This window comes from Bacillus rossius, chromosome 1 (assembly GCF_032445375.1).
Source record: "Bacillus rossius redtenbacheri isolate Brsri chromosome 1, Brsri_v3, whole genome shotgun sequence".
Taxonomy (NCBI): domain Eukaryota; kingdom Metazoa; phylum Arthropoda; class Insecta; order Phasmatodea; family Bacillidae; genus Bacillus; species Bacillus rossius.
In genome coordinates, this window is record NC_086330.1 from 139,728,336 (window position 1) to 139,751,393 (window position 23,058).

At 36.6% G+C, this 23,058-nt stretch overlaps 1 protein-coding gene across 3 annotated transcripts in view; it reads right to left on the reverse strand.

Annotated features, from left to right (window-relative positions):
- Window positions 1–23,058, reverse strand: part of LOC134546219 (UNC93-like protein) — a 530,827-nt gene that overhangs the window by 227,138 nt on the left and 280,631 nt on the right. Inside the window, exon 1 of one of the 3 annotated variants that reach the window (XM_063388845.1) lies at window positions 3,639–3,782. The exons of the other annotated variants lie outside the window; for them this stretch is intronic. The gene's annotated coding sequence lies outside the window, so the exon portion shown is untranslated. Of the gene's footprint in view, window positions 1–3,638; window positions 3,783–23,058 lie in introns of those variants that run through there. 3 annotated transcript variants of the gene reach the window in all.

Consider the following 23,058-nt stretch of genomic DNA (forward strand, 5'->3'; position numbering starts at 1 on the left):
AATGCGCTCGTATTTATAAAAGTTGCCATTTAGAAAAACAATCAATAATAGAATTAACCATATCAGCACATGCTTTGAAGGCAAATATCGTCCCAAAACACAAATTTTTCATTGACATTCTCTGGTTTAAAATCATTGAAAAACTGTGTTGATTTTTTAAAATTAAATGTTATTGTTTTCATTTTTACGTAATTTAGATCATTCTTAAATGTATTTTTTTTCCCTAAAACATAAATTACATTCGACACAAAGTTCATTTCTATGTCGAACACATATTTCCGATGTATATTTCCTATATTTCCTACATATTTCCTACGTTTAGTTGAAGACCAGACCAAACATTCACTATTAGTTAAAAATATAGAAAGATGTGGGTAAAATAAGCATTGTAAATAAACACAAATTAAAAGTATTAGCTAACTGAATTAATGTTCACCAAATGTGTAGGTTGATAAAGTGCCCACTAGTTGAAAACGCTACAAAATATGTATGTGGCTGTAGTGCTTACAATCTGATATCGATTTTATAAAAGCAACAACTAAGGCAAACTTTAAACGCATCAAATATCTGCGGCCATATAGATGTAAATTGATCAGCAAGAGAGAAACTGCCATTACAAATATTACGTGTAGACGACGCGTACTTATCTACTACTGATGAGCCAATAAAATCTTCCAATACCATTACATCTTTAGTATTATACAATGATGATACTCGAGGGAAAAGATTCGAATAAACTGAAACTCAAGCACCCGTGTAGTTAGCAAAGACACAGAGGAATACTGATTATTTCTTACAAAAATTGGCACTTAATTTTATATTTTAATTGATGATTTATTCAAGCACAATTTTATTACTTAACTATGGAATAGATAATCGAATGTTCAATAATTTGACTTTATTTGGTTTTATTATGGTTATTAATGTGCGCAGTTAATACTGGAAAAGGAAATATATCCAGGAAACGGTTTATTGTGCGTGCAATCAGCTGAAATGCTCTCGGAATGCTTTACACTCCAGAAAACAATTTGTACACAAAAATAAATTGTGTGAAACCTAACCACATTTGTAAATACGTTTTTTTTAATTTGGAAAAAAAAATTTGATTGCAGATAATAATTGGCGGGGAGGGGCAATCGATGTATTTTCTGCAGGGTCCGAAAAACCTTTTGAAGGTTGAACCTTTCTTGGAAGTTTCTTGGAAGATCGTAAGCTTTCGTGGCCATTGTCTGAAATTTCTTTGTTTCTGGGTTGTAGCCGCGTCCAAGGCGAATAAATCAAATATATCGCATATAAGATATATATCATACATATCATGTGATATATTCGCTTTGGTCGCGGCTACAATCTAGAAACCAAGCAACTTAAAGTTTCTTGGAAGTTACGGTTGAGAATTTATATCTGATTCGGACCCAAAATAAAAACCAGTTATACAACTTAGAATATTGTATGACAATATTATTTTACAAAACGTGGGTATTAAGGGTTATCTCACGCACAATTGCACTTTTGTCATGTAACGTTATTTTTTTTTTGCAACCACTCACCACCAGGGGCGCTCGCGTCCCTGGTCACTAAATCCAGTCCTGGATAAAAAGCAAAGCGGACTACGAGTCCAAGTTCCCAACCCCCGCATGGTAGACTCTTTTCTACTCTGTCCAACGCTTCATCCAGACCATCCTCTGTCTCCTGTAAACTCCTACACGTAATGCATGCCAATTTGCATCCCGCATGAATGTGCCCAGGGTTTTCCCTGTGTCTATGCAGGTTTTACCTGGGCCCAACCTATCTCTAGTTATAGTCTAGATTTAAGAGTGAGGGGAGTTAGTCATGGCGCCAATCGCTGCCATGGCTGGCCAATCCCCTCCTAGCACATGATGCATGCGACCCTCTCCTTGCATGGCTAATCCCAGCATGACTAGGCGTATAGGCTTCGGCCTGAGACGCACCTAGGTCCCTCCCTAACCCGGACCCCTCCAAAATACACTTAGTTTTAGTTAGGTTAGGAAAAAAAAAAATCGGCAAATCTTTGGTTCCCCTTCAGGCACTGACAGGCAGACACGGCAGGTCTTTGGCGCATGCGCAGGACGAACCGGTTGCCCCCTTCCCCACAACACGACGGAATTGTTTGTTTTTTTTGTTTGGGGGGGGGGGGGGGGTTAGAGGGTAGGATGGAAGGAGAGGCACGGAAAGGGAGGGGAATTGGAAACCCGACGCCGGGAGGCTGTATCCTGTTTCTTCATGGTGCTCCAGCTCAAGTTGCCATCCAACACTTCCCCCGTCCAACTTTGCGTGGCTATTCCTGCACACACAGTGTAATTTTTTTTTTGTAAATGGAACATTAAGTTCACGTAAAAATACAGATATTTTGACATTTTGACATTAACATGAAAACAGCCGTATCACTACAAAGTAGTGTTCGCAGTAATACTGGGTTCGGATTCTCACCCAAGAATTCATGCTGTGCTGTCCCAATCCCTCCAATAGTTATTTGTAAACCGTTCCCTAAATAGCTGTATAGTATTAACTGCGCACATTAATAAGCATAATATAACAAAATAAAGTCAAATTATTGATTAGTCCATTATCTTTTCCATTTTGTTTGTTGCCATAGCTAACATAATCGGTAAATGTCAGGATTATTATTTGTTGTTATTACGAGATTATTGCATCAAATTAAAAGTGTGTAATTTGTGTTCGCAGAGATCGTCAGCCATTTGCAGTAAACCTGTTTCAGCTATATAACGGCGAAGTATCACTACCAAGTTGGCATGTTTGTCGTGTGCTGTATCATAACCAATAAAAGCGTCTTGTACACAAAACTGTTTAAGTTTCTTCGCAAGATTAAAACCCAACCTATCTCCCTTGGCAACTCTGTACGAGTCGGTGCAGGAGATAACAATTCGACAAAGAATATTTTTGAATCTGACATCAATTAAAATATAAAATTATGCGCCAATTTTTGTAAGAAATACTCAGTATTTACTCGAAAAAAGTATTTCACATAGGAAAAAATAACCATAGTTATGAGCTGTACAAATATACAATATATTTATTTTAGCATTTAAACTATTTCTTGGCAACCGGTTTACAAAGGAATATTGTTTAAAAGTATAAAAAAAAATTATGTGTAGGCCTATAAATTAGTTTTATAAAAAAAATTTAATTTATCAATTCTTATATTTTTTTCACAAGCTATTTTTGTTTTAATTAATACTTTATACACACTTGATCGTTGTAATGAATGTTTGATACTGTGATACCCAATTCACTCAGGTGTTATGGGTAAAGTGAAATATATATATATATATATATATATATACGCTGAAGAAAAAAGGGGCTTTTAAAGAAATAAAGAAGAGAAACTTGATGAAAGAAAGCATCAATTTTCCGTGTGCTTAAGTATATTTTTGAAGTGCCTATTTGTTAACTGAAATAGTTTCTTTACTGAACATTTCTTCGTATGACTCTAAGGCGTATATGGTTTTTTACTCTGCAGTGAAAAACAAATTTGTTCCGGTCATTAAACTAGCTCGTTACGACGAGACAGATTTCTAGTGGTTTATTCAAAACAAAGATTCTTGAAATATCTTATACATTTCTCCATTTTTCAAAAATTAAATTTTTTAAGTACTTACGATTTGCTTCCTCTTAATTTCTCTGACAGCCAATCCATTCGCTTTAGCTACCGAAATTGGACTCACCTGCAAATAAATGAAAGTATAAGTAAATATTAGTAACTTGAGTGACACACAACAAAACTCAGTCATTAGACACAATCAAACTAAAAAATTGGAACAGCCTACAGGCATAAGTAGATTTCGAATTACTATTTCTTCTGAAAACTTCTATAAACTTCTGAACCAGTTTAAGAACTTAATGTACATGACATCCCATATGTTGTCAAATATTCCAAAATTGATAAAACATTTTCATATTCCATGCAGAGAAATTTTTTAACATAGTGAATCCTGCACTCAGTAGCTTAGAAATATTTTCATATTATGCCTACTAACGTAGTTATTTTTTAACCTCCAAACACAAATTTACTTCCCTTGCACTAATATGTAGTAGTATAAATACTTGCTTTGGACCAAGGTGAAAATAATATTAAGATGGCTTGAAATACATTCTAACCAATTCTATAGTAAGAAAGTATTGATATTTAATTTTTTTTTACCGTAATTGTCGTTTAATCGAAAATTGTTTCAGTTAAATGTTTTAGATATATTTTTGGAATTTTTACAATAAATTATAACTGTTTTTATAGTTTGCCTACTAAACATGTTATGATGTTTTATATTTTATTTCTTAGCCCCTGTTATTTCCACCCCTTGAAGTAATGGTTGGTACATAAAAATTTACTTCAGATAAATATTTTAGACAGTATTTATAAAGTTTAAAATAAATAAGAACGGATTAGATAGTGTACATGGTACGAAAGTTTTATTTATTTATTTATTCTATTCCAACCCCGGCTTTTTTCAACCCCTTGTAGTAATGGTTCGTCTTATCAGAAATTGTATTAAACCAAAGTTTTAGATAATTATTAGATTTAAATTATTATTATAGATTTTACCAGTCACCTGATAAAGAGGTATAGAAAGTTTTTTGCCCTTTAAGAATCACTGCAGACAAATTTCTTGAAGATACAAGTGTAAGAATAAAAAAACGTCTGGCGCTCAGAATAACATGAAGAAATAGGAGCAACACAAGCTACGCTTGAGACTGTGCATAATGTAAGAAACGAAGAAGAAAAATAAACGTCCTGCAGACAATATTCAGCTCTCCATTGAAAAAATGTGATAAAATAATTTATATCAAATATTGTTTTGTAAAAGGCCTAATTTCAAATAAAATGAAAACTGTATGGTAACTCGTACTTATGTTTGTTGGAATTTTATCGTTTAATTAACTGTTGTTCTGAGAAGTCAGCGTCGTTAAAAGAAAAGATGGAAAAATCGAACAAGACCTATTGTGAAAATATAATTTAAATAGCCCATTTTATTCAGACACACTTTATTCTTCTAATAATACTTCTGAAGTTATTTTCATTTTAATTTAATATATTAATGACGAAAGTTTTCTCTTGATACTTTTTATTTAACTTTGATTTTAATGCTGCAAAAAATGTATCAGAATTTTAATATCTAAGCAAAGAAAAATACAACATGAACTTAATGTACAAAAAATAATGAAAATGTTAAACTTTATCGTTACCATCTTGTTGCAAAGCTTGCTTATTCAACGTGTCTTCCTGTACACATATTTGCAATATTATGTGCATGAATTTGTAATTAAAAAAAATAGAATTCGTTACCCATTATTAAATTTTGTAAGGTAAATGGTAGTCACTTTTGGAAACTTGACTGTCACTTATTTTCACTATTTTAGGGACGGTAAACTTACTTTAGACTTATATGGTGAATAAACGTTAAATATAAACCTGACACAGTAAATAGATATCCAAATTACAAAAAAAATTACAGATATGCATAGACATTTTCTTGAAAATTAAAATTAGGAGGGGAAAATAATCAACATAGAAAATAAACTGTTATAATCATACCCTCACAATGCTACAAATCAAACACGTTCGTAAAATTTTTATTATTTTTGAAATTTTGTATTAAATTTTTTTTAAGTATTCTGTGTGGTGTAAAAATTAGACGGTACAAAATTTAAACATTTTTTTTTTTTTTACCAAGGTGCGATCCCAGAACCTTTTAACACCAAATATATTGAGGGTATTAAACCTCAACCTAGCGAACTGACACATTTACCCGTGCTAGGTGGTATATTGGGTTTCTACATTTGTAGTCAGTAGACCTCACGTTTTAATTTGTAATCAGGATTCCAACCCACTCAACATACACAAATGTTCAGGGGGTCACTTACGGAACAACATCGTGCAAGACCATAATTCGGCTATTCGAGTTCGATTCCCGGCGGGGTGGGGTTACGTGGCAGACTTTGCCATGGGTCGATGCCGTATCTCCTCCCAAATCCCGTTCACTCCGGCATTCGTTCATTCATTCATTCACATCCCATCATCCCTCATCGTCTTTAATAGATCCCGATGTCAACCAAACGTTTGAGCCCTGATTCAGTCAGAAACCAACAAACTGATTCCTGAGTCTAACAGATAAATTATTTTCGTCTAACAGGTAGCTTACGAAACTTAATAAGCAAAGTTAAAATCCTCAAACACATTCAAACATTTTGATTTTGATAGATTTGATATTCGGAAAAGAAAAAAAATACTAAAAAAAATATCTGACACAGGAAAATTCAGAAATAAAAACACTCGTCATTTATATCTACATATGTTATAAAATAAATGTTTGTTATTGACACCAGCTTCCACTATGTTATGTGAAATTTTGTTTAGCACTTCGGAAAATATTTCTGACACAAAAAGAAACGGTTTATATCTTAAATAGTTGAAAAAAATTACAAATAGGTAACATGTTCTTCAAATCTTAAATTTATGTTTTGTTCCTCATCATTATTTAGACTCTTGAAATGTAGATTCCATTGGTGTGCCGACAACAGACAAGTACCTGAAAGAAGCTGACCAATCTCGAAACAAAGACAATGCTACAGTGTTCTAATTCTCAGCTAGTCTCGAAATCGTTTCGCGAAAAAAAAAAAGAAAAAAAACTGCTCCTATCCATCACAAATAAGTAGGGTCATGTATTTTCTCGCGAAAACATTTCCAGGTCAGATGTGTGTAGCATTGTCTGTTTGTCGTAGTTGGCTCATTGCTGGATTTATTTCGGGTACATGTCTTCTTTCAGCACACCAATCACAACCATCCAGTGCTGAAGCAAACGCGTCATGAATGGCCCGACCAAACAGGGCAACGGCTTCTCTTGCAGACGACTGCCAATTACAGGGAAATAATCGCTAGCCTAGGCATACATTAAATGAGCGGTCACGTTATTAAGTGAAAGAATACAAGGCCATATTTCGGTAAGTACACGAATTCTCGACACACACTGATGCCTCGCTCGTTTTTGATGTGTTACATCTTATCTCTCGGTATACGGCATTTGGTAGGAGGAATTATGTGAATGGAACGGAAGTCGCATGGAACGGAAATGTGTAGCCACGGTGCTGCCATCTGTGGCGGATGGCGCGAATAAAGTTTACAAGCCAAAGAGAAACTTTATAGTATTAACGGTTTAATGCATTTTAAGATGGACAGTTTTTAACACAATTCCTTGTCGAAAATTAGGTCCAAAGCCGGGGTTTAGTATTTTTTCAAGTCTTTTTTTATTTATTTTTTAAATTTAGTTTTAAATTTCACTCTGCAAATGGAATGATTCGATGGTCAATTTAGCTGCACCGGTAGTGAATTCTAGCGGCGGGTGCGGGAACTACGTGAGATTCGCGTCTAGAAAAGTAGTTGAAATAACCATTTCCGTACATTTATCACACTCGGCATTATTTTGAAGAATTAAACGTTAAATTTCGTCATCGTGTTTCGTATTATATAAGTGTATTTGAAACATGAGAACACATGAATTTTCTCGTTATCGAGGTTAAATGTCACACATCTCTGGCAGCGCTAAAAGGACTCGCTCACAACGACATCACCTGGTATGAATTCACGTCGGAAGAGTCGTGAATTCTCGGGGGGACAAAAAAAAGCCAGAGGAAAACCTCTACTCTAGGGACTCAAGTCAACAACATCACTGAGCTGCCCCACGATGTCTGTCAGTGCACCGATCGCCAGGCCTTATCGCTGTTTGTCGAGCCCTTGCCATGACGCGACGCCGTTTCCACTAATTGATGACTCAACGCTGGGGCGTTCGCGCCGTTTAAGGAGAAGTAAACGGGTGGCATGCACAGCCACTTAACGGAAATCACCGCGTTTGAGTAGTACGTTTAGAGGCTCTGCATCGACGAAACCCTCGCAGCTCGCGCAGACAAGTAAATATTTTTCTTTAGCTTTAACAATTCGGCAGTAAACACAGCTCACTGTCGATGGAAAAATAAAACATGCGGAGCAGTATAGCTGACGCAAGGCATGAAAAGGACGCAGAACGTATACAAACAGGATGTGCCAGGATTCGACGAATAAAATTCAGCTGCAGATGCATCGCGAAAAAAAAAAAAAAGTTGAAACCATGTTTGACGACTTATGGTTTAGAGACCAGCAAAATTAGCGGACTCATTTCACGATAGACTAGAATTTGGACCCAAAAGACTCTGAGCCAATGGAAAAACCTCAGTTCAAGGAGGACCAAATCACAAGAATACCAGTTAACAGTCGTCACGAGTCTGTAGCCAAAGAGCTAAATTAATTTGTTCTAGTACATAGAAGACCGTGGAATATAAATTAAACATTATCGAGGAGATGAGTGCTCCATCTTAAATACTTACTTTGTTAATAATGTATTGGCCAGCTCCACATATACATGCATATAGCAACCAGAATTGAATTAAGAAAAAAAACCATAAAGCTTTTTTTTTACGATTGGGGAAAGCAGGTCCAGAAAGGATGGAAGAATTAATTAATTGAAATCTTTTATTACCTAATATTTACATTATTATTTCAATTACAACAGATAATTTTCTGTCCATACATGCCTTTAGCTCGGGTCGACAATCTCTCTCTCTCTCTCTCGCTCTCTCTCTCTCTCTCTCGCGCTCTCTCTCTCTCTCTCTCTCCTGATAGTCTCTTACCGCGAACCTTGGTTACAACACACTGTTTCGCAATACTCACTCGTCCGCCGCACACACAACACCGTACCAGATTCTCCGGTCTCCGAAGATGCATACGCCCGGTTATCACTTGCCAAGGGGTCTCTCACCCTCTTCACTCCACTGTCTCGCAAGCCGACCTCAACTGTTTATATACCTCTCAGGTCCGCTCTGGAAAGGTCTAGTAGCCCTTCGAAGTGTCGCGTCATCAGGGTCAACTCATCACCCGAAGCTTCGAGAACAGTGTCTTCCTAGTTGCGCCACTTCACGCAGACGAGGAACTGGTAATGTGCCGAATAACCGTGAGAGGTAGAGAGGCACCGCTCCTAATCGTATTAGGTGTGTAGTATCTGTAATGGAGGGACAGGCGCTACCTGCATCGCGCCCCTCCCACAGGCTGGCTCGTGGGCTGGCTGGCCAGCCTCGTCGCTAGCATCTTCGTGACAATATATCAACTCTTTTTTTGTTGTGGTAAAGAGTTTGTTGAAATAATGCAAACAGTATAAATATTTCTGTGTTGGACTTGTTTCATTAGTGAAATAGAAATGTGTGTGATTTCCTCCATAGGCCACGTGGGAGACATCACCAAAATTTCCTCATGTTTCACAAATGATATAAATGGCCTTTTTATATAGTGTCTAGTTATGCGACTTCGGAAAATCTTTATGTACTTTTTCGTTTCATGATCCATAGACTTCAAAACAATCGTCAACTCAAGTGTGTGTGTCTATATATATATATGTGTGTGTGTGTGTGTATATATATAATCACTATTTTGTTGACACGATAACAGTTGCAATTTTTCACAAATCACTTACAAACTGATACATAAAATCTAGTAGTGAAAAATCTCGGTCGAGTTCATTAATGGGCACTATCCGACCAAAGAGCTAGAAATAGGGAAGGTTTTTGAAAAACGGAAAAATTATTGTAACTCCCATAATATGGAAATTATCAATCCGTTTGAAAGTATTATAACTCTTAGGAGCAATACCAAGATCTTTTGTCTGAATAAGTTTTTGATACAACTAACCATAACTGCAAGGAGTTGAAAAAACAAGGGTTGGAGGACAAAAAATATAATAACTCCCTTCGTAGACACAAAAACGAATTCGTTCGGATATTTCCTAAATCTTATAATTTTTATCTAAAACTTTTGTCTAACAACTTTTGATTAGGTGAATAATTGCTGCAAGGGGTTGAAAACTGAGGGGTGTGAATTTTATATATAAGTATATATGTATATGTATAAATATATGTATATGTATATATATACATATAACTCCCCTAGTGGTACACCATCAAATCCGTTCAAAAAGTTTGTAAATCCTAAAATTTTTACCTAAAACTTTTATCTGAAACAAATTTTGATAATACAAACAATTACTGCAAGGGGTGCAAATAACAAGAGTGGAAATACAAAATGTCATTACTTTTTAAAAAAAAAATAGATATTCTATCAAATCCATTCAATTTATTGCAAAACACCTCAACTTTATTTAAAACCTTTAGCTAAAACAATTCTTGATGAAACTAACTATAAACGTAAAAACAGGTGTTGAAATTTAAAAATATATATATTAAATTTACTTAGTATCGAATTCGTCTGAATTTATTACTCTCTAAATGTTAACTTAAACCTTTGTCAAAAAAAAATTACGATCACGTATAAGTGCAAGGGATGAAAAATAGTATTTGACGATCGAAAATAATTTCATAACTACCTAAAAGCATAATACGAAATTCGTTAAGATATTTAATACTGGACATTAAAAATATTTTCGCTGCATGGAATATGAGAAAATGTTCAATCGATCTTTTTGATATTGGCAAACATATAGGATGTTATGTAGGCTACATTAAGTTATTAAAATGTTCCAGGAGTTTATAGAAGTTTTCAAATTATTTCCAGAATAAATGTAAAATATTTGATTCATTGTAATTTTTTTTTCGTAAGTGGAACAGAAATATTCATATAAAATTACTGATTTTTGTAAATTTGTACATTTACAAGAAAACAACTGTATTAGTTCAAAATAATGTTCGCAGTAATACTGCATTTATGCTTTGTGTTGTCCCAGTACCTCCAATATAATTAAAGTTATTTGTTGGCCGTTCCCTGAATAGCTTTCCAGTATAAACTGCGCACGAACTAAGCTTGATAAAACAAAATAAAGTCCAACTATTAAATATTCGCTTATCTTTTCCGTGTTAAAAAATATTATGCTTGAATGAAACTTCACTTAAAATATAAAAAAATTTGGGCCAATATGCTTAGGATATAATCAGTATTAACTCGAAAAACGTATTTCATATATGCAAAAAAAAAAAAAAAGCCATGTGTTGCACAAAGTCACAATATATTTCTTGTAGCATTACAGACTGGTTTCCAAAGGAATGTCTTGTGAAAGCACAGAACATTGTGTGCAGCCACGTGAGCCGGGAGAAGGCCCGGTCGCGTCGTCCTGACCTTGACCGCCCGTCAGTTGTTCGCCGCGGCGGTGGCGGGCAGCATCCACGGAGGGGCCGCGGCAGGAAGGGGGGGAGAGCTTCGCAATGGTTAACGAGCGTGTTTCCTGAGCGGACTGAAAAACACACAACAATGGCCGGTGGAAGGATCGCTGGCGGGGGAGGAGATCTATCACTCACGCTGGGGAGTTCTCAAGGTCACCTCGGTGAGAGCGGTCCACGGGAACGAACAAAAGTGAAGGGGGTTCACTGGGGTGGGTTGGCGAGGGAGGAGGGGAGGATTGCGTTTTCGCAACGTTTAGTGGGAAGCCAGGACGGCTGTGCTGCACGACCGCGTGAATGGAAGGCGAAGAAGCAGGAGAAGCGGAAAACGAAAGAAACGGGAAAGTGGTAGCGCTAATCTTTATACACATTAGAGGGGGGACCCGCTTAGTCTGGGGTGTATTCGTGTTGGCTAGGCGGGATGGTAAAGTGTGACGACGCTCGTTGGAGCTGAAATAGCACGCAGACTTCTCGTCGTGCATAGGGAGACTGGGAGATTTGAGCGGTAACCATGACTTTATATGGCGGAGAATTGACGCATGTTCAACCTCCTAAAAACAGCCATTAAATAATAGTAATAACCTGAAATTTATTTTTAAAAACTTGCCCCTTTTTAAAGCTTAGGGCCACTAGTCATAATGTGTCTGACTTCACTGTTAAATATTTTCGCCTTAAACTTAACGAAGAATGCTGTTTGAAAATTTCTCAGGGATCTTCGTAAATTTGAAGCCACTATGTTTACTTTCTTTGGACAACCTTCGTTGAAAAGTCTGTAAGTTTACTGTTATTTCTAACATGCTGATTTCAATCATACACTTAACATTAATTTAAGGTTCAGGAGCCTGGTCACAACTGTTTGTCTATTTGTATTTTAAGCCAAACAACAATGACGACAATCTTCATTCGAAAAGTTTGGAACAAATTACGGACAGAAGATCATCCTCACAATAAAATAAACTGGACAATTCGCCGTTTAACTTAGCGACAGGATTAAATAAAATATCCAAATCTCCGTACTGCTTCTGTAACTGGTCCAAAAATTAATCCTGAGGTTGTGAGCCTCTAACAGACTCCTAAAGTTTCCCGAATTTCGGGCGTCACAGTTGATACGTCTTAAGTCATGTCATAAGCTAATATACAGACGCAAAGGATATCACAATGCATATTACCTTTGAGTCACAGAATTCGACATTTGTTGTTCAAGTCCCTAGCGATAAATCGCTATCAACAGTTATAGATAGGGTCAACAAATATTCGCAAAAAAATGAACGTTCAATAAGTGCAAAAAATAGAGACAGTAAAAAATTCGCGCATTCATTTCGGTAGGCTAAAACTCAAATAATTATACCTTTGTGCTATTCCTAATATTGGCTCACTGTTAATTTGGAGCCAATTAGAGACCCTCAATCAAGGAAGTATCGAGTCACAAGTTACCCAGTTGAAACGCCTCACGATTCAGCAGCCAATGAACAAACAGGTGACTTTCCTGAAGTATGCATAGAGCAATGAAGTATATCCTAGAGGTCTTTGAAATCGTGATATTTCCTGTCCCTATCAACAATATATGTCCACGAAAGTGGTTCCTTCATTGTAATTGGCGGCCGCCTGCAAAATAAGCCATGGCTTTATTTGGCCGGGCCAATCCGAAACGCGTTTGCTTACGCACAAAATTACTAAGTTTCGGGTGCCGGCAGAAAACATGTGCCTGAAAATACATTAGACCAATCACGAAATATACTGACGATGATTTCAGCATTCAAACAAACACCTAGTCTCTGAATCTTTTCGAGGAATGTGTCTCTTAAAAACTGGAGTCCGATTGCAAACATGGCACCAACTTACACGCGGCCCCAAAGAAATTTACGAATTTCTGATGTGTCTAATTTGTTCTGTCGTCCGGTCGCGGGCATATCTTCGAACTGTAGAAGGGCGAACCACACCTGAAGGTTTTGGGTGATAAGAAAAATCTCCCAGTTAAATGTTATAGCCTGAATTTTGGCAGGAATAAATAATAGTTTAAAAAAACTAAAAAAAACACGCCTTTATATAAAATCCAACTAAAAAATAGAAAATATATTTAATAAATTTGAATTAAAAATAGTGTAAAATAAAAAAAATTATTTTATTTTTAAAAAAGCGTGGAGTGCATGGTGTCAATAGTTATAATTATAATTATTTTATTGACAGATATGAGAAGTATTATCATTTTGATAATATCTTAAAAAGCACCCCACTTTTTTTTTAAAAAAAATAAAATACTTCATTTTAATTTTACACTATTTTTAATTCAAATTTATTAAAATTTATTTTCTATTTTTAGTTGGATTTTCTATAAAAGCGTGATTTTAGTTTTTTAAACTATTATTTATTTTCTACTTTTTAGTTTGGTTTATTTATAAAAGCGTGTTTTTTAATTTTTTATAGTGTTATTCTAATCTAATATTAATTCCGTGGTAACTATAAGTACCTAACTGTAATTATTTTCCAAATTATTAATGTGTACAGCTGTATTGATAGTAAAATCTCGGTTTTAGAAGCCATTCAAAGATTTTAACGTTATCAATATATACAGTGAGACTTAATGGTACAAGGTTATTGACGAACAAGTGATATCGACCAGTCTTACATACTGTACGAAATTAATGCTGTGAAGTAGGAAAGGATGGGGGTTACGGATTAATTATTACGTGAAGCGTTACACATTTACGTAACAAGAATTTTGGGAAGGATAAGGATTGAGAAAGGATGAGGAAAGGACCTTCTCAATGAGAGTGTATAGAATATGTGAAAAAAATTAGGATAGCCCGGACTGGGATTCGAACCCAGAGCCTTCCGATGACTTGTCGGCTGCTCTACCATCGGGCGCTCGATTTACGATAAATATGGAACAAAGCGCCCCACGTTTTTTTCACAATATCACTAGTATTTTTCATTCATTATTGTTTTAAGCTTATTTTAAAAATTATTTTTCACCTTTTAGTTCGATGTGCTTTAAAAGCGTGTTTATTAGTTTTTTTAAACTATATTTATTTTTCACTTTTTAGTTTGACTAGAAGGATTAGCGAATCCGCTCGGCCAACAAACCAACCGTCGAGATGATATTGTAATAATACTAATAACCCCAGCGCTCGAGCTGGAAAGTAGGTAGACGGTACGCATGCGCCGACTGCAAGGTTGTCTCACTTGCTCTCACACACAGGCTGGGTGAGGAAATTATTTAATCCTGTCGATCCTAATCAGGATAATGAGATAAACTTATTAAATTAGTGTATTGTCATCGGTCCTCGATAAGTGTACGAAGTTTAGATTAAATCTGTCCGTTTAAAGTGGGTCAAAATCGAGTGCAAAGGAGTCGGTTACAAACATACAAACAAACATACAGGTAAAGCTAATATAAAGCTTGTAAAAAAATAACACTAGCCTTTATTTTAACGCATTTCTGACGTCTTGAAAAGGCATTAGAAAAACTATGGTATAGACTTAACCTAATTTTAGAATGTTAAAAACACACATTACACGTAAAGCAACACTAAAAAATATAAAGTAATTTTTTTTACAAAACTGAATGGCTTGAACAGTTTTATTATAAGTACCAGGATTTAGAAAAAGGGTTGATATGCCCATTCCCCCATCCCCTTCACAACACCCATACCGCCTCTCCCATAGGACCGCCACTGCCGCTGTGATGCAGCACGTGACAACCACGTGCGGAAGGAACAGAAGCGCGCGGCGCAGGTGGTGCAACCTGTCGGCGAGAGCGGGAACCACCAGCGCCTCGCGGGCGGCAGCGTGTTCTGTTCGCCGCGCACGAGCTCTGCACCGGTTGGCGCCCTTTGTCTCGCTGCCACCCACGTCGCCTCGTTATTACCTCAGCACATTATGCATCACGTTGCATGAACACGCCTTATTTTTTCGGTGGCTATTTCTTGAAGGTAAACGTCTTCACGGCCTCAATTACGTCATCAGAGCGCAACGATAAGAAGAGCTGCGTCACTGCATTGCTCTTTGACGCCACGTTTGTTCCACTTGCACTTCTGTAGCGACAAAAATCCAATGGGCGCGTCGAGGTCTTGTGGCTGCGGAAACGACAATTGCACACTACGCTCATTATTATGAAGCCTTTTAACATTTATATAAATTAATTTACATGTTTATATAAATTTTAAAACTGACTAATAACGTTCACTTCAAATCGCTTATTTATGTATAACATTTCCCCTATCAAGTTACTTGCCACAGAAAACACAGATGGCAGCAGCAGCAGCAGCGCTGCATGTAGCGCCATTGGTGAGCTGATGAACTATAACCCGTCTGTGAAGTTTCACTTCTAACATAAGGGAAGGCCACACGCACTTTGGTGTTTTTATTTTCATGAGAAAATATACTCTTAGTTAACGACGAACATTTTTATCTGCGTAAACACTGGGATTATAATGACCCACGAAAACAATTTTCTACGGAAATTAATGAATAGAATTGGCTTATGATGTTTTTTGCGGTAAAAAATTTGAATAATAGTTTCTGACGTTTCAATCGACATCGCAGTCGCCATCATCAGGGTAGCATTTGACTACTTCGGTTTCTATTTTCCTTGCATTTGTATACGTATAATTGACTCAGTAGGTTTTTCTGCCTGATTGTCTGGAGTCCACGAAGAAGGAAAATAATAATTTTCTACGCTTATACAATCAAGCAACTTATAACACGCCATAAAAGCAATTCCCTATGAGAATGTTCTCTCCAAAATGGAACTTCCTCTACAACAGCAAGAGCTAATAAACGTAGGCTATAACCGCTGGAAAACAACTTCCAGTGCTGCTACTGGAGGTGGCCTTCGTATTAGAGAAAAAAATTAAAACTTGTATTGTTTTCCGACTAGGAACTCTGACGAACAGGTGGATCAGGACAATAGCACATTTTTCCTTGAACTTTTCGCGGAACCTCCAAGAATTATATCTCATAATCTTACAAGGCTAGTTGGTATTTTATAAGGGAGTAACCTGGAGGAAAAGTAGGTAAGAGTAATAATTGGGGGGGGGGGGGGGGAGAGACAGAGAAAAATGACATAACGACACGATAAATAATTACCGCATAATGCATAACTGTTATTTATAAGCAACCAATAAGGTGGAGCCTGTCCCGTTCAGATAAAAAAGCGTTTTCCTACTACAATGTTAATTAAATTAGGGCAACGTAAAACTGTGAACCATCGTTTTGTCTTTTCTCACGGTTTAAGTTAAATTATAATATTTAGAACATTTTAGTGTAAGTACAAAATAATAATTTTTAAACAGCTAGGAACTAAATTTGGTCAAAAAATATAATCAGAAATAATGAATTCAAGGTTCATTCACAATATTGTTTCTCGAGTTACTATATTTGTGTTTTTTTTTTCCACAGCGTTAAGTATTCAATTGTGATTAGAGGGGTACAGCAAAATTGGTGGAAGTATTCACAACACACAAATTAAAGACCACATACAAACATGGAAACATTTCCTAACTAAATGTAAGTTTTAAATCAAACTTGAAGAGCAAATGTGTTTCTCAAACCCTGGACGGTAATTTTTTAGCACGCAGCATTTTAAAAGCTTTTTGCACGCCTACATCAACCATTTAGAGCTTATCTAATATAACACCGTCAGAATAAGAACATCAAACTATCTGAATGGCCATCATAACACATGTCCTCGCCATGTTCCTTGCAATACGAGTTACGCCCTTGTCCTCCAGATAACATTTGGTCGTTCACTGGCTGAGTGGAATTTTTGCACCAGTCGTTTTCAATGCGTATAATTTTCAACATTGTCTGGAAACATACTTTATTCCAAAAGCCTGTAAGTCCAAGATGGGGTCGTCTTTTATTTGGCAGTAATTACAATGAAACTACATTTTCTTTTTGACCGAACTATAACTGATTCCACCAATCATTGTTACATGTTTATATTCGTCCATGGATAATTAATTAAATTATATTCCCAACACCTATACGGATTTAAAGTCTTCCAGCTGGAAAATGGTTTACGAATACAGTTATCAAAAAGCTTACTTTAGATAGGTATGCAAGCTATTCAATTGTCATTCAAGATAAATTTATAAAACACAACTAATATAACAAAATATTTTTCAAACCAATTCTAAAAATCGTTTCTTAGATATTGACACACTGTGTTATTGTTTAGCACAAATGTTTTTATTATTGAGTACATTCATAGGTGGCGATCCGGAAATTTCGTGAAATCGTTTGGCATCAGTAGCGGATCCAAAGGGGGGGGGGGGGGGAGCGCTAAGGGGCTCAAGCCCCCTCCAAAAGCATCTGGGTCCACTATTGTTTTAGTGTTTGCCTTGATAAAGCCTAGTCTCAGCTGGGTCAAGCCCCTCCCAAACCAAAATCCTAGATCCGCCACTGTTTGGCATCAGATTGAAATTCAAAGCCTCCACCAACGTTTGCTTTTCCATTTGCTGATTTCTTAGTAGGGACTTATTTGTTGTTGTTAATTGGCACTACCTTATTCGCTTACTTCTCTCCTAGCTGGGCATCGTTGACTCACGGTCGTAGAGAGGCGTGCCCAAATAACTGCAGGCTAATCGTGAGCACGGTTCAAGAGTATGAAGGTCTGCATTCTAACTTGCGACCAAATTAGTCCGCGAAATTTCCGTACCTCTATTCATAGGTGAGAGGTGTTTTTCCGCACTTTACCGAGCCATTAGAAAGCGATTACATTACCACTGATAGGCCTATATTCGTCTGAAAAGACTACGTCAGGTCGAACGTCAGCCCATCAACACCAACAGTAAAAGAATGAATGAACGGATCGAGGCTCAAAGTCTGGTCGACTTCGAGGTTTGCAAAGACGATGAGGGACAAAGTCATTTGAAACGGGAGACGACGAAATAATAATTAAAAAAAACACGTCACCACAAAGTCTGCCACTCTCACTTGGCTTGAGTATGAAGCGAGTGACCTGACCACCCTACCACCGTGGCCCCCTCATGGAAGAGTTACCACCCAACCACCGTGGCCCCCTCATGGAAGAGTTACCACCCTACCACCGTGGCCCCCTCATGGAAGAGTTACCACCCAAACACCGTGCACCACTCATGGAAGAGGTACCACCCAACTACCGTAGCCCTCTCATATAAAATTGATCACCCAATCATCGAGCACCACTCATAGAAGAGTTACCACCCAACCAACGGGGAATAATAGAAGGTATGGCGATTGTTTGAAATCGTGCTCTGGACACCTTTCACTCGACTGCGAGGAAAGGCGCAGGCTGAAACAGGCCGCAAGTGAATGTCGGGGGCGTATCTCAGTTCTGAAACACGAGAGAGCGTCCGTGACCCGCGGCTCCCTGAGGCCCGGCGCAGACCCGACGTCCAGACAATAACTGACCACCGCCTTTCACACCGATTACATTAAGAGAGTTCTCTAGGGTTACAAACACAAGATGGTTTCAGCACGAAACGAACGAAACTGTTACTAGCCGTGTGCCCGATGGGGAAGTATTTGATCCTCATTTTTGATGCATTACAAAAAACGTTGCTAAAAATAACTTTTACTTATAGACAAAAGTCTAAACACCAATTTCCATAATTCTAACTTCAAAAATGACAAACTTCCATGCAAACTTTCATCCCCTATTAAACCTCCTTAGGGGACGAATTATAAAAATACTTATTTAGTGCTTACCTACGTTATGTAAGAAACTCCTATGCATGAATTTCATGCTAATGTATATACCCACTGGTTTAAGCTGTGCGTTGTCTGTCAGTCGATGTTAGAGTTTTATTAAGTAGATGTTTTTACAGTAGTTTTTTTTTTTCAGTTAGGTGAAAACCATACGCCATAATTGGTGTTTTTGTACTAGTTATAAAACAAATAGGCTACTTAGAAACACTATAATAAAACAGTAGTTTAAATACTAGATGTTATTCTATGAGTGTGACAAAGTGATTGTACGAGAAAGTCCATACATATCGTTGCTTCTAACTGGAACTACACATATATAACAAGATGTTTACGGAAAAGTGCCGTTATACAAGGAACATCGTCTGTACTTCTAATTCAGGGAAAATTGTGCCAATCAGCATGAAAATTGATAATTAACCAAAACAGGACGATCTAAAACTTAAAGAAAGCCACGCACTGTTAATGATTTCTGTAAAATGTCCATCGCATAAGATATGCAATGCGAATATTTTCTCAAGGGTCTTTGCGCAACCTGGACAGTACCTAGTTATCACTGATCAGTTGTATAACAGATCACAAACGAAGACGGTAAAAACAGTCCTCGATTTCTCGGGCATAGTTTCGGCATTGAATATAGTCAATTATTAACTATTATATATATTAAAAATAGTTTTGGCTTGTCAAGAATTTTTATCGGACTCGCTTGGAATTAAGATGACAAAATCCAAGGCCAATGAAACCGGCCGGAATCGAACACGTGATCTTGTGGATCCTGAACATAAGGCGTAAGATCGGCAAGACCAAACAGTCGGTTGTGAATTCGGGTTTAACTACGCAAGAATACATTCAAAGTTTTGGAACTGAAAAGATTAAAATTATTGTGGAAAAGTTATCTTATGAGAAGAGGTGCGGCAATTTCGTGTATTCATTTATGTCGCAAGTTAGAATGCAAACCTTCACACTGTCCCACTGTGTTCATGATTGGACCGCAGTTATTTGGACACGCCCTTCTACGACTGTGAGCCAACGATGTCCAGCTAGGAGTGAAGTAAGCAAATCGGTAGTGCCGATTAACAAGGATAAAAATGTTCTCAAGAAATCAACGAATGGAAAAGCAAACATGGTGTGAGCACAACCATGACTTTGAATTATATCTTGAGACCAGGCGAATCTGCGAAATTTCCGGGTGTCTATTTGTGAAAAACTAAGCAGGAATATTGCCAGTAACGATACATTTCTAACTGGACCTACGGAATATATATCAATATAGGTGTGATATATATGACATATATTTGTATATATGATATATAATACAGATATGAATATATATTTTTAAATATAACTTAGTGGGATTTATGACGTCAACTGTACAAAACCCACGCGAACAGGATTATTTTTTTTTAACTTACTCCTCGTGCAAGAAATGTCGGTGGTAATCAACAGTCCATATAAAAAAAAAAGCGTATCATGATTTTATATATTAACGCACGTAGCATCAAATTACGCAAAGTAAAAAAAAACTATCAGGTTAATACATAACAAGACATCGTGCATAATTCACTGATATTAGTGCCAGAAGGACCTGTTATTAGACCTAAGGCGAATATTTTGATTCATCTTCGGAGTTGCGTACAACAACGCGGGATGATGTAGAATTTTGATAATAGTGTTCCGGAACGAATTAAAAATAAGAGAAATGATTCCAAGAAGCGGCACAATCGAGCTTACTAAGAAACATGAAACATAATGACGACAAACAGCGTTACCAAAAAAAAATGATTTACAGACTATAGGAGCAAATTTTCAAACACCTTCAAGATTTGACTATGATTCAATGACCAAATACACAAACTATGAAAATTTTTGGAGCCGAATTCAATTTATTTTTCTTTATAGATAGGTTCAAAGTCATGATGAAACTTGAATTATGACATCTTATCGTGCAAAATAATATAAGAAATAATTTTTTAACATAACAAAAATTATGCCAATTAAAAAGTTTATATGCTGCACAAAGTTATAGGTAGGCAAGTATTACACAGTTGGTATCTTAACAAATAATCGTAACTACGGTTTCATATGCGTGGCTTTTAGAGGAAACAGAAATACCAAAGAAAACAGCTTATGTCTATCCCTAGAGACGTAAACTTTTCAATGTACTTAACTGGATCACTTTTACTTGGAACTCCATATCAGCGATCGATTGCATGGTGCACAACACCCCATACGCATAACTGGTTTGTGTACCTTGCCGTTACGGCGTTACACATAACATGGCTCCAGTGTGTCTTTTGTTCCACGGTAACGGTTACAGCGACGTTTCTGATTCCTCTACATTCCTGCGTATGCACCCCTCAGTTTTGATGTGTGTTATCACACAGAAAAAATTTTTCTGTTCATTTACAAAAGAATAGGGAACCAGTTGCTAAGAAATAATTTGTAATACTATAAGAAAGATATAACTTTGTACAACACATGGTTATGGTTATTCTTAAATATATTTCATACGTTTTTTTGAGATAATATTGTGTATTTCTTACGAAAAGTGGCGCATAATTTCATATTTTAATCAATGTTTCATTTAAGCATAATTTTATACCATGACAAAATAATCGAATATTCGACAACTTGACTTTATTTTGTTGTAGCAAGCTCGTTATGTGCGCAGTTAACACCGGAAAACTATCCAGGGAACGGTTTTCAAATATTTTTATTGGAGGTACTGGAAAAACACAAAGCATAAATTCCAGGGTAAAAATCCGAGCCCACTATTACTGTGAACACTGTTTTGTAGTGGTACAGTTGTTTTCATGTAAATGTAATTTTAAATGAATATTTCTGTTCCATTTGGAAAAAAAATACAGTGCAGGACTCCCACTCTCTTAATTCATAAAATATTCCTGAGTTTTTCCTGTTTTCCCTGTCTCACCTAAAACTACTACCCTGTATCATCGGCCTATAGATAAATTACAAGACAGCTTAGTATCAAGAAACATTTCAACTAACATAATATATACTATGCAAAACTGACTATAAAATGTTTTCCTGCACAATACTTGTTAAGTATTGTTATCATTGCCATCAAAATACGTAACCAATATTGCCAATCCAAAAAATAAAACAAATATATTTATCAAAATAAGAACGTTGATTGTAAACACACAGAAGACTATGTATATTTTACTGTGCTTCAAATCAATATACAGTTGTGTGTATCCCTTGCGTTTTAATCAATGATAGTAATAAAATAATAAGAATACTGATTATAACAGCACACGAATTAATTAAAATATATTGTTAAAATATATTGGTTCAAGACATTAAAATACTACGTAGCGTGACAAAATACCGATACACTATATAGTTTTGTAACTAGTACTTATATTGTAAATTTCCCGTGCGCTCCAGATTCTTAAGGCTCGGTTTCATAAGACATGTTTAATTTTTTTTTTAATTTCCTTAGTTTAGCATTTTAACTCATTGCATTTGTGCTTCTGTTACTAATATGTTCAACAAATGTTCACGAAGCTTAATATAATGGGTGTAAAAAGTCGCGTAACTGCTCGTAATTATTATCACTTGCGCAACGTTTTAAACATACTGTATTAAAAACAATTAGTGAATATCCGTTGAAAATATTAGAACTAGAACAACAAATGCCAGGGGGTTACCGTGTTGGAATTTCAGAAAGAGACCTTTAGTAAGAGTAAAGGGAAGATGTGTTTGAGACGGAGCCTATTCATGAGTGTGTTAGTGTTAGTGCGACGCTCGCTGGTGCATCTAACACGGTGTCTCTAAACGCAAGGCTGTTAACTGGCGCGCAGTCTTCTCGTCGTGCGTGGGGCAGCTTTGAGATATGAGCAGTAGTCATAACTTTAGTTGGAGGAAAAATGAAATACGATGTAATGCAAGGCCCTTGGGTGCTTTCAAGAAAAATGTAACAAGTGTTTCGTGCACACACGCGTCTGAGCCCTTTCCACTCGTCTGAAATAATGAAACAGAACGACTAGTTCGCCCTCAGCGTATTCTACCACTCGGGCATCTGGAGTTGTTTGCAAATGTCTGAGGGAACCCTGGGTGCAGATGCATGTCGCGCGACGCGGAATGATGACGCAGTTGGCAACACTGCAGCGACTCGTTCCG